The sequence below is a fragment of the Chiroxiphia lanceolata genome, chromosome 5 (assembly GCF_009829145.1).
Source record: "Chiroxiphia lanceolata isolate bChiLan1 chromosome 5, bChiLan1.pri, whole genome shotgun sequence".
NCBI lineage: Eukaryota > Metazoa > Chordata > Aves > Passeriformes > Pipridae > Chiroxiphia > Chiroxiphia lanceolata.
Window position 1 is genome coordinate 53,062,944 of NC_045641.1, and position 9,216 is coordinate 53,072,159.

A 9,216-nucleotide genomic window follows, 5' to 3' on the forward strand; every position below is an offset into this window, starting at 1 on the left:
GAGAAGTGAAGCAAGAGGAATGGATCTTCAATTGCCAGGCAGGGAAGTGCCGTTTGCACATCACTGTCGAGACTGGCGCCAACTCTCCCTCTTGTGGGCATTCTCCTCTGTCTTGTGTAGAGTCTGGTATCTGCAGCTGCTGCCAGCAGCCTTGAACCTATGATGGCTTCATTGTGATGAGATGGTTCGTAATAACTTCTGTATTAAATATCCATGTAAATTAGGCCAAGAGGGTGGGCTGATTGGCAGAGCTGGCATCTGGAGTGTCCTGGCATCAGGCTCATCACTCAGCAGATGAGAGGCACATCTATGTCTATAAAGTGAAACACCTAAAAGCAGGACCCATGACAAGGGGGCAGATACTGAATAAATTACTTGCCATGTTCACTCCTCGCAGGTCATACTGGCCAGGACTTCACTTTCCTGCTCTCCTCTCACTTTACTCAAGTTGGTCTTTTTATTTTATTTAATAACCCAAACAAATCAAAGCTTGCCCATGTTCCCACCTGAATTTCCATCTGAACCCTGACCCCAAAGACTCCCTCTTGGCCCAGGCTATGCTCAGTGGGTGAGATGTTTGTAATATACATTTTTTCACACAAAACCTCTACCTGCTTTGTCTAGTCTATCTGCAGTCTCCTTTCTTCTCCTGACTTTTTTATATGTGGTCCCACTGTTGTCCTTGTCTGTTTTTCTTTTATGATTTGGACCCTCTCTGTCCCAATAAACAGGTAAGGCTGGGGCTGTCTTGTGGGGACCAATGTACCTCTCTCAGCTACATCAGTTGCAGGTCTGCAAGAGCAGCAGATAAATTCTGGCCTTTTGCTCAAAAGGATAATAAATCCTGTGTAAACCCATAGATAAGTCAAAAAATTAGCACTGAAACCCAGAGAAGGAGCATGGATTCATTTAGAGCAAAGAGTCACCACGTGGAATGAGATCTCTGCTGAAGATGATGGGGAACGAAATAAAAGGACACAGGCTAAGATAAGCAACTTCCAGAACAGATGCTGTCACAGAGAAGCTGGATCCGACCAGCTGAGCCACCAGCACTGGACCCCTTAGCAGAAAGAGGAAGATCGAAAAATAAAACCATGTTGTTTGAGGAACTTGCAATTAAAAAGTCACCAGAGGTGGGAGCCCTGCATGTACAGAGATCTAGAGATCTTCGATGGTAATGTAGCTTCATTTTTATTGGTTTTTTTTTTTTTTTTTTGTAATGATCATGCCTTAAAGCTGTTTGTGAATGGTTAGAAAGTGATTATCAGATTTTTGTCTTTGTGCATTGGCTAATCTGTTGCAGAGTCACCAAGTCAGCAGGTTGTTTTAAACAGTTTGACCTAGTAAGGCTGCAGCCATGTCTGAAATATATTTTGAGGAGCATGTATAAGAGGATTAAAAAAAATTATAAACTCGTGAAGAATTCTGCCTACAGCTGTTAAATGCAAGCATGCAAATATAACCTTGGGAAGTCTTTTAGCCTCAAGTTGCTGCACAGGAGTAGAATTGTTCCTGCTTACACTTTCCCTGGGCATCTGCCACTAGTGCTGTTGGAATAAGGAGCTAGATGAGCTTCTATCTGTCCATGGATCCTGTGTGTGCAAGGTGAGCTTTCCAAAGGTGACCAGCCTGGGGCACCTGTATATGCAACCTAGACTCCAAAGAGCTGAGGGGGCTAGCCAGGCTGAGCATGTGGCAGGAATGCTATGTTACAGTTGTACCATGGGACCAGGAGTCGCAGCAGAGGTGAAATCTTCCAGTGTTTTTTTCATGCCAGTATCTTGCAGTCAGCAGCAAGTCCCACCACTGTGGCTGTCTTGCTAGCAGGACCCTAAAGGGCAGAAGACAAAAGATCTGATTGCAAGCACAGCATTGAAAATAACAGGGAAGAGATACAGAACAGAGACGCCACCCCAAATTCAGTGTACATCCTCTGCTCAGGCAGCCAAGCCACCAGCATTGTGTTTAGGGTGCTCACTGCTGCTCAGTGCTGATCTGCTTGAAGAAAACACTTATTTTTTGCCAAGGCATCAGTTTACTTGCAGAAGTTCCCAGAAGACTAGCAGAGCACAGAAGGCACCACTGGATTAGGGGCTGCTTAAACTGGTGCTGCTTCTCAGAAGAGAAGAAGTCCTGATTGTGCCTTTCCTCCCTAAGGGAGCACTTGGCGTTGGAACGATAATGCAAAATGAGACCTTGAACTTTGAAAAGGGCCAACTGCAGCTGGAAGCAAGAACCTGCTGGAGCTCATTAAAGGGCAAGTGTAAACATCAATACAAATGAGGGGTAGATCTTGGCTTCCCCACGGGCTCTTATCTTGCAGAAGCTTCATGCTTTGTGGATGAGAAGCTGTTTTGCAGGCAAAGAGAATAAAAAGTGTGCCTGTTTTCTCACTTTTCACCCCATGAAACTCAGGCAAAGGGAAACCCTAATCTGTATGTGCTGTTCCAGTAGTTAGACAGTGCTGCCTGGGGTTCTGGAGGATGGCTCCATGGGTGTTTCTTTTACAAGCAATGCCTGCATAAGTAGCTCTGCATCCTCCTACTCCCCCTGCCAGCATATGTTGGTCCAGCTGTGTGACAAACCAGACTGTGGAACTTATCTGGCTTCAAAATAAACTCTCCAAAAGACAAACACAGTTACTTTAAACTCAGACCAGTTCCTTGATCCACTTCATTTCAAGCCCTCATAAAGAGCTGCACAGGCATTGTGGAATGGAGCAGGCTCTGCTGGCATTGCCTTCAAATCCAACTTAAAATATGCACAGCCTCATATTAAGTGCTGGTACCTTGAGGGCCACTGTCTGCCCACTGGGCCTGAGAAGGCAATTTCCAGCTGTATCACCCAGTTATACCATGTAGGGATGGGCTCTCCCACTCTTTTTTGGGAGTCTGAACTGTGCATTGTGTGTTGAGGCCAGGTTAACTCCTCTTCCTCGAGGAGCAGCTCAGATAGGAAGAATTATTCAATGCTGAGTTGACCTCATCTCAGTCTACAACTTCCTCATGAAGGGAAGAGGAGGGGCAGACACTGATCTCTTCTCTGTGGTGACCAGTGACAGGACTCGAGGGAATGGCCTGAAGTTGTGTCAGGCAAGGTTTAGGTTGGATATTAGAAAAAGGTTCTTTACCCAGAGGGTGGTTGGGCACTGGAACAGGCTCCTCAGGGAAGTGGTCACAGCACCAAGCCTCACAGAGTTCAAGAAGCATTTGGATGATACTCTCAGGCACATGGTGTGACTCTTGGGGGGGGGACTCTGTGTGGGGCCAGGAGTTGGACTCGGTGATCCTTGTGGGTCCCTTTCAACTTGGCATATTCTGTGATTCTGTGAGTTTAACCAGCAGTCAGACACTTCTGGCTCCCTGCAAACTTTGGGCATGAGAGTTGGTGTGTCCCAAGGAAAGGTGGACTGCAAAAAGTGTGCTTGTTTGCACAGTGGCTCAACTTTGTCACTGCTGATGCTGCTCTTGCTTTGGTCTTGGCCATGCTGCAATTGCTGCTGCCTTTGCAGGCATGTGAACACCTGTCCAGCAGCACTCAGCCACACCCAAAGTGCACCCCACACTCTTATATGGCAAGGCAGCTTGCAAGGCACCACCCATATTCCCAAGGCACTGGGAAGAGGGGGATGAAGACACTCTCTGGCATAAAGCATGGTCTGGGAACAGCTACCCCTTCCAGTTGCCTGGATTTCAGTCAACCTGTTCATGAAATCCCAACCTCAGCCATGCTGCAAGAGTCTCTGTTACAGCTTCCTGGGGGTAGCTGTAAGCTCTGCAGAGCTCCGCAGTGGCAGGTAGTGCATGTTTGGATGTGCAGGCTCATTGCTTGACTCTTTTTGCCCGTATGAATTTCTGTGGCCCTTGCCTTTCTCAATTGTCCTTCAGCAGGCTCTAGTTACACTACATTATTTGTGATGAGGGAGGAATTTCTCTCTTGCTTTAGTACTTCAGTAAGTAGTACACAAATCCCTGAGTGCCATTATGCTGTTATGAAGTCTAATCCACCTGAAGGGACTTCTGCATTCCACATTTCCCACTGACTCCTAAAGATCTCTGGGGTCTCACTGCTATCATCCATGTTCTTACCTCTAAACAGTAATTTCCTCCTTTTGCTCTGGGGTGGGTGAGACTAAAATCTGCCTGTTCTCTAATCATAATCCTCCTTCCTTTAACTACACTCAGTTTCCCATACAAAAACCTCAGTCCTTTTGTGTTCTGCTTACCAAGTCCTCCAGAGAAGGTTTACATCCCCAGAGAGAGCTCCTGTGCCTCAGAGACAGCCTCAGTTTCTATATTGTAGCCTAAATATTCTTGTCCTGGATTGCCCTGCTGCTTTCCCACATGTTCTCCCACTGAATCCAAACAATCTGCAATAAGTGTCCTGCTTAGCCGAGACAAGTGTTTTGTCCAGGTGCTGTGCCGTGTCACATACACTGTGAGATGCCTCAGTGACTGCACAGGAGCTGTGGGTCATACCTGTGTTATGTCTGATAGTCACCAAAGGCTGGATCCTGTGAGCACTGAAGCAAAGGTAAAGCTATCTCTGACTTTATGGCACAGGGCATGATCCCTGAAGAATCCATGCTAAGATACTGGTAAGTACGTAGCACATCTCCGCAAACTCACAGCCCAAACCTTGTCCTGATGCTGAAATCTTCTTCTCCTAACCTTTCCTCTTCTTTTTAAGCAAGCAGGTTGGGTCACCTCTCAGCTGTGTAAATGCATCAGTGTGCGGGAGCCCTGCCTGGAGGCGCTGCTAAGAATAGTGTCTAAGAGCAAGGGGAAGAGAGGAGTGAGCCTGATTTAGCCACTGCCATCGTCAGTTAGACTCCACCTCATTTCCTACAAGCCATAGAGGCTACACAATGAACATAGTTACAGATGGTGCTCTTACTTGACCGTCTTCTGATCCTCTGAATACCAAAGTCAATGGCACAGCTTCAAAAAACTCAATGCTGTTGCCCCACTATGGCTGTAAGATCCCGTTACTATATCCCTTACCTCTCTAGCTAAAGCTGCTGTGAGTACAGGGGTCTCACCTGTCTGTCTGCATGGACTGAGCTGCAGGCTCCTGAAACAAAGTGCAAATGAATCCCCTAGAAGCAGCCGTGTTTCAGCAAAATGCCATAGAAACCACAGCTGCGTTATGGAGGGCCTTTCCCCTGGCATTATGCAATGGGTAATTATGTAAGTTGTTGTTATATAATATTCCTAGTTTTTTTGGAGTGCCAGCCTCCCTCTGACCACAGCAGTGTGTACTACTTACGTCACAACCCAGGATCACAGCAGAGCTGGGGCTGCTGTCACTGCTTCTCCCAGCCATGGGACTCTCGGGGCTTTTAAAAAATTGTACTGTGGGGGACAAAGTTCATTGAAAAGAAAAAAGTATTTGATGAAAATATCTGTTTGTTCCTCTGAGACGTTTTACTGTGTAAGCACACAAGATGGCTTGGCTCCCTTCTTGAGGAAGAACTGGGTTTTAGAGCATCTCTCTCTCTTCCTTGCTGGGAAGTTTATTTCACAAGCTTACTTCAAATGAGAAAGAAATCTATGACTTCTGCCAGTGTCTTTCTCTTAGGTGCCCATTTTCCTACTTGCAGCAGGTCTGGCTGCAGAGGAAACGGAGCTAGATATTTGTTCTCTTAACCACCAAAGCAATGTGGGGAACTGCTGGGCTCTCTGATGTTCACTTTACAGGTTGGGGTTGGACTTCTCTCTTCATAACAACAATACCCTAAGAAAAAAATTGAATGTGGCCAAACAAACGTTGATCTGGTCCATCCTTGTGGCTGGTGTACAATTCCTCTGTGCCTCCCAGCGCCACTTGGGTGGCTGAGCCCCATAGTAATAACCACCAAACAGCTGGTGTTTCTAAAATCATACCCAAGGGCCAGTCCCTGCTCTTTCAGTGGGGTATCTGTGGGCTCAAGCAAGTCACAGAACTTCTTTGATCACTCATAATGGAGAGAACAAGTGGCTTGTCCATCCGCAGGATTGGGGCATGTTCTAAATTCATTAATAACTGTAGAAAGGTTGGCCATATGTGGAGGGAGGAGCAAGGCAGAGGTATGATTGCATCCACTGTTTTGCCAGAGATGGCTCTTCCCCTACCTGCTGCACTCGTTACATGGGGGGTCCTTTCCTAACCACCTTTTGGGAACGTTTTTGGGTAGAAACAAGCCCCACAAAGTCTCTAAAACAGCCTTTCTCTTCTGCAGTACCCTGAGTCTTGGCTGTGGCTCCGCTGCTGTCACATGGGATCTTCTGCCCGGATCTCACCACCCCAGACCTCTCCAATATTAAGGCTTGGAGAGGAAAGGAGGGAGGCATAGCATCCCAAGTGACCAGGGAATGCAACGTCTCTACATCCCACACCGAAAACGAGCCCCTTACACAAGTTCTGCACCCGACCGCAGCCGCAGCCCCGTGGCGCTGCTGGCGGGGGGACGCTGAAGTCCTGCTTGCCCTAGGGTCACCCTCCTGCCTCCGAAATGCGAGGGCTACCTGTCGGACATCTCCCCGCGCTTCCAAATCCCGGGCAGGGGCTCGGACGTGGCCTCCAGTGCCCGTGGCTCAGTCACCCGTGGCCACGAGGTGGCAGCAAGTCCTGGCCGACGGGGCCGGAGCTGCGGCGGGTCCTGCCCGGGCCGGGCCAGGGGAGCCCCGGGGGGACCCGCGGGGGGACCCGCGCTGGCCGCGGAGCCACAGAACGGCTGGGCTGGGCAGGGGCCACTGCAGGTCATCCAGTCCAACGTACCCTGCTCAGACAAGCTCTGCTAGAGCACGTCCACCCCGGGAGCTTTGCAACGAGGTGACAGTGGCTAATGTACCCCAAAACATTGTGGCCCAAACCGCGAAATGGCCAAAAGCATCAGCGGTCCATTTTATGCTGGTTTGGCAAGAGTGTCTCAGGTGTGGATGCAGAGGCACAGCCACGTGTGCCAGGATGGCTCTGGTGTGGGCAGGGCTGCTTGAAATAAGCTATTCATTCACCTGGAGCATTTTAGAAGAGGCAGCCAAAATGCTGGTTCTCTATGGTTTGTGTTTATCAAGATGATTATGCAACTGATAGATTTTGCCCCAAGGGAGGCCCCGAGAAGAGACCCGTAGATACTAAAATGTTATGTCTTTTTCAAGGCTGCAGGGTTGAGTGGTAGTCAGGTGCACTATAAAGCTTTTAGTATTTTTGTAGACTACTTATTTATTTAAACTCTAGGGAGAAAGCTTATGATTTTATTTCATTATTACCTCGCCTGCAAAAAGAGCAATATGGAATCTCATGCTCGTTTTAAGTCTTCTGAGCATTTAACATTAATGTTCATACCAGGACTTTTGGCTTCACAGCCCTGGAGAAAGTTACAGAGAGAGGAGTCGACCAATTTCAAACAAAGCTATTACAGCTTTAGTTTTACACTGAACTGAGTAGTTTCAGCTTGGGGAATAAGACAGAGCTCTGTGCATAAGCAGTAGCCTCTTGTGTACCAGGAGCATGTTTCTGCCACGTTTGAAAGGCTTGTAAACCTGTAAGGTCAGTATTCAGGATTCTACCCAAGGCCGAACCTGGCAGGGTACAAATACTTGTTTACTGCTCTGAGTACTTGGGCAGTGAGGTTGCAGGTATGTGATCTCTCCTTTCTCCGTCCTGTGCTGTGGAAAACTGCACAAGGAATGAGTTGGAGGAGTCCTAGGTGCTACTCCAGCAGCTTATCTTAGTTTGGGTAACTGGTAGCAACCTGGTGTTTGCATAGATAAATCAGGATGAAATCTTGGAATTGAAGTGTTTAGGATGTGGCTTTTTGGATGTGAAGCAAACTGGTGCATAGAGGAGAGGGAAGGGGTGGATTTCAGGGTCACAGGTTCATTTGGCTGACAGAAACTTGTAACAATGTAATGGTCAAAATTTCTGTACCTCTACACTTGGAAACCAGCTGACACCTCCATTTGGCTTTTGCCACCCTTCTTAATCAAACTATTCCCTTTAAACCTCTGTGTTTCTGAGGGGTCTGAGGCTCTGTGTCTCCATCATCCTTGCTGCCTGATTACCCTTCTAATGTGGGCACTTCTCTCCCCTTGCAAGGCTGGAACAGGGAACCCGTTCCTGTGCTGTAGAGAGCGGAAGTGTGTGGAGGCAGCAATGCACCTCAGGTTGTGCAGCACTGTGGTAGAGACCATAGGGTGCATCTCCTGCTCCTGAATCACAAGGCAGGTATCTTCAGCCCTTTGTTGACATTTCTCATCTGCTTGTGTCTTGGAAACATCCAGAGATAGGTTTGAGACACATTTTCCACGTGGCTTGGGACAGCAGTGCTAGCTCAGCTTTGTTATCAGGCTGTGCTCTGACTGCAGCCAGCCCTTGGAAGGGACTAGTCATCCCACTGGTGTGCCAGGCTGTTACCAGTCCTGACAGGGAGGGAGGAGAAAGTCTGGGAGGTGTCCCAAAACATACCCATGTGGTTTGTTAGCCCAATGGCTTTTCCTTCAACACTGATATTTTTTTGGCTTGACAGAGGTAGCCAGAGCCCAGAACTGCTGGCTGGGTGGGTGTTGAGTGAAGCCTTGCTGTGTCCTTGTGTCTCCAGCCTGCTGCAAACTACCCTCCTGGCTCAGCTCTACATCCGTTGGCTCCAATATCCAGGCTCATCCAACAGCTAATCCTAGGTGTTTCCCAGAAGAGCAGGCAGCAGGATCCCAGCAAACAGGTGTGGCGTAACTGGCTCCCATACAGCTCTTGTCCCTCTCCTTCCTCCTGCAACAGCTGGGGAAATGGCTGGGCTGCTTTGAATATGGTTAAGGACATGTCTCCTCTAACACTGTGCTCTGCTCTAATAACAAACGGTGTGTTACCCCAGGAGAAAAGGACAATGAGATCAGCATGGGAAAGGGAAGGCCTTTGGAGAGATGGAGCCAATGTTTCTGACTGACCTGGCCTTTTCTTCTGCCTGCCCTTGCCAGGCCAGGGGAGAGGGAGGCAGGGTGTCCTTGCAGATGACAGTGCTCTTCAGGAATCTCCTGGCATACAGCTTGACACTGTCTCTGGGTCCTTGGGAACCTAGGACAGGCTCCTGGCACTGTGTTTCGGCAGTGCCCTTTATGTGTAGAGTGGGATATGTGCCAGTCCAATACGAAAAGCAGAAATTATGCCATCAGTGGCACCCACAATAGTACCTGACCCAAAATAGCTCCCTAGGAAAAAACAGGGAGGCTGATTAGGTTA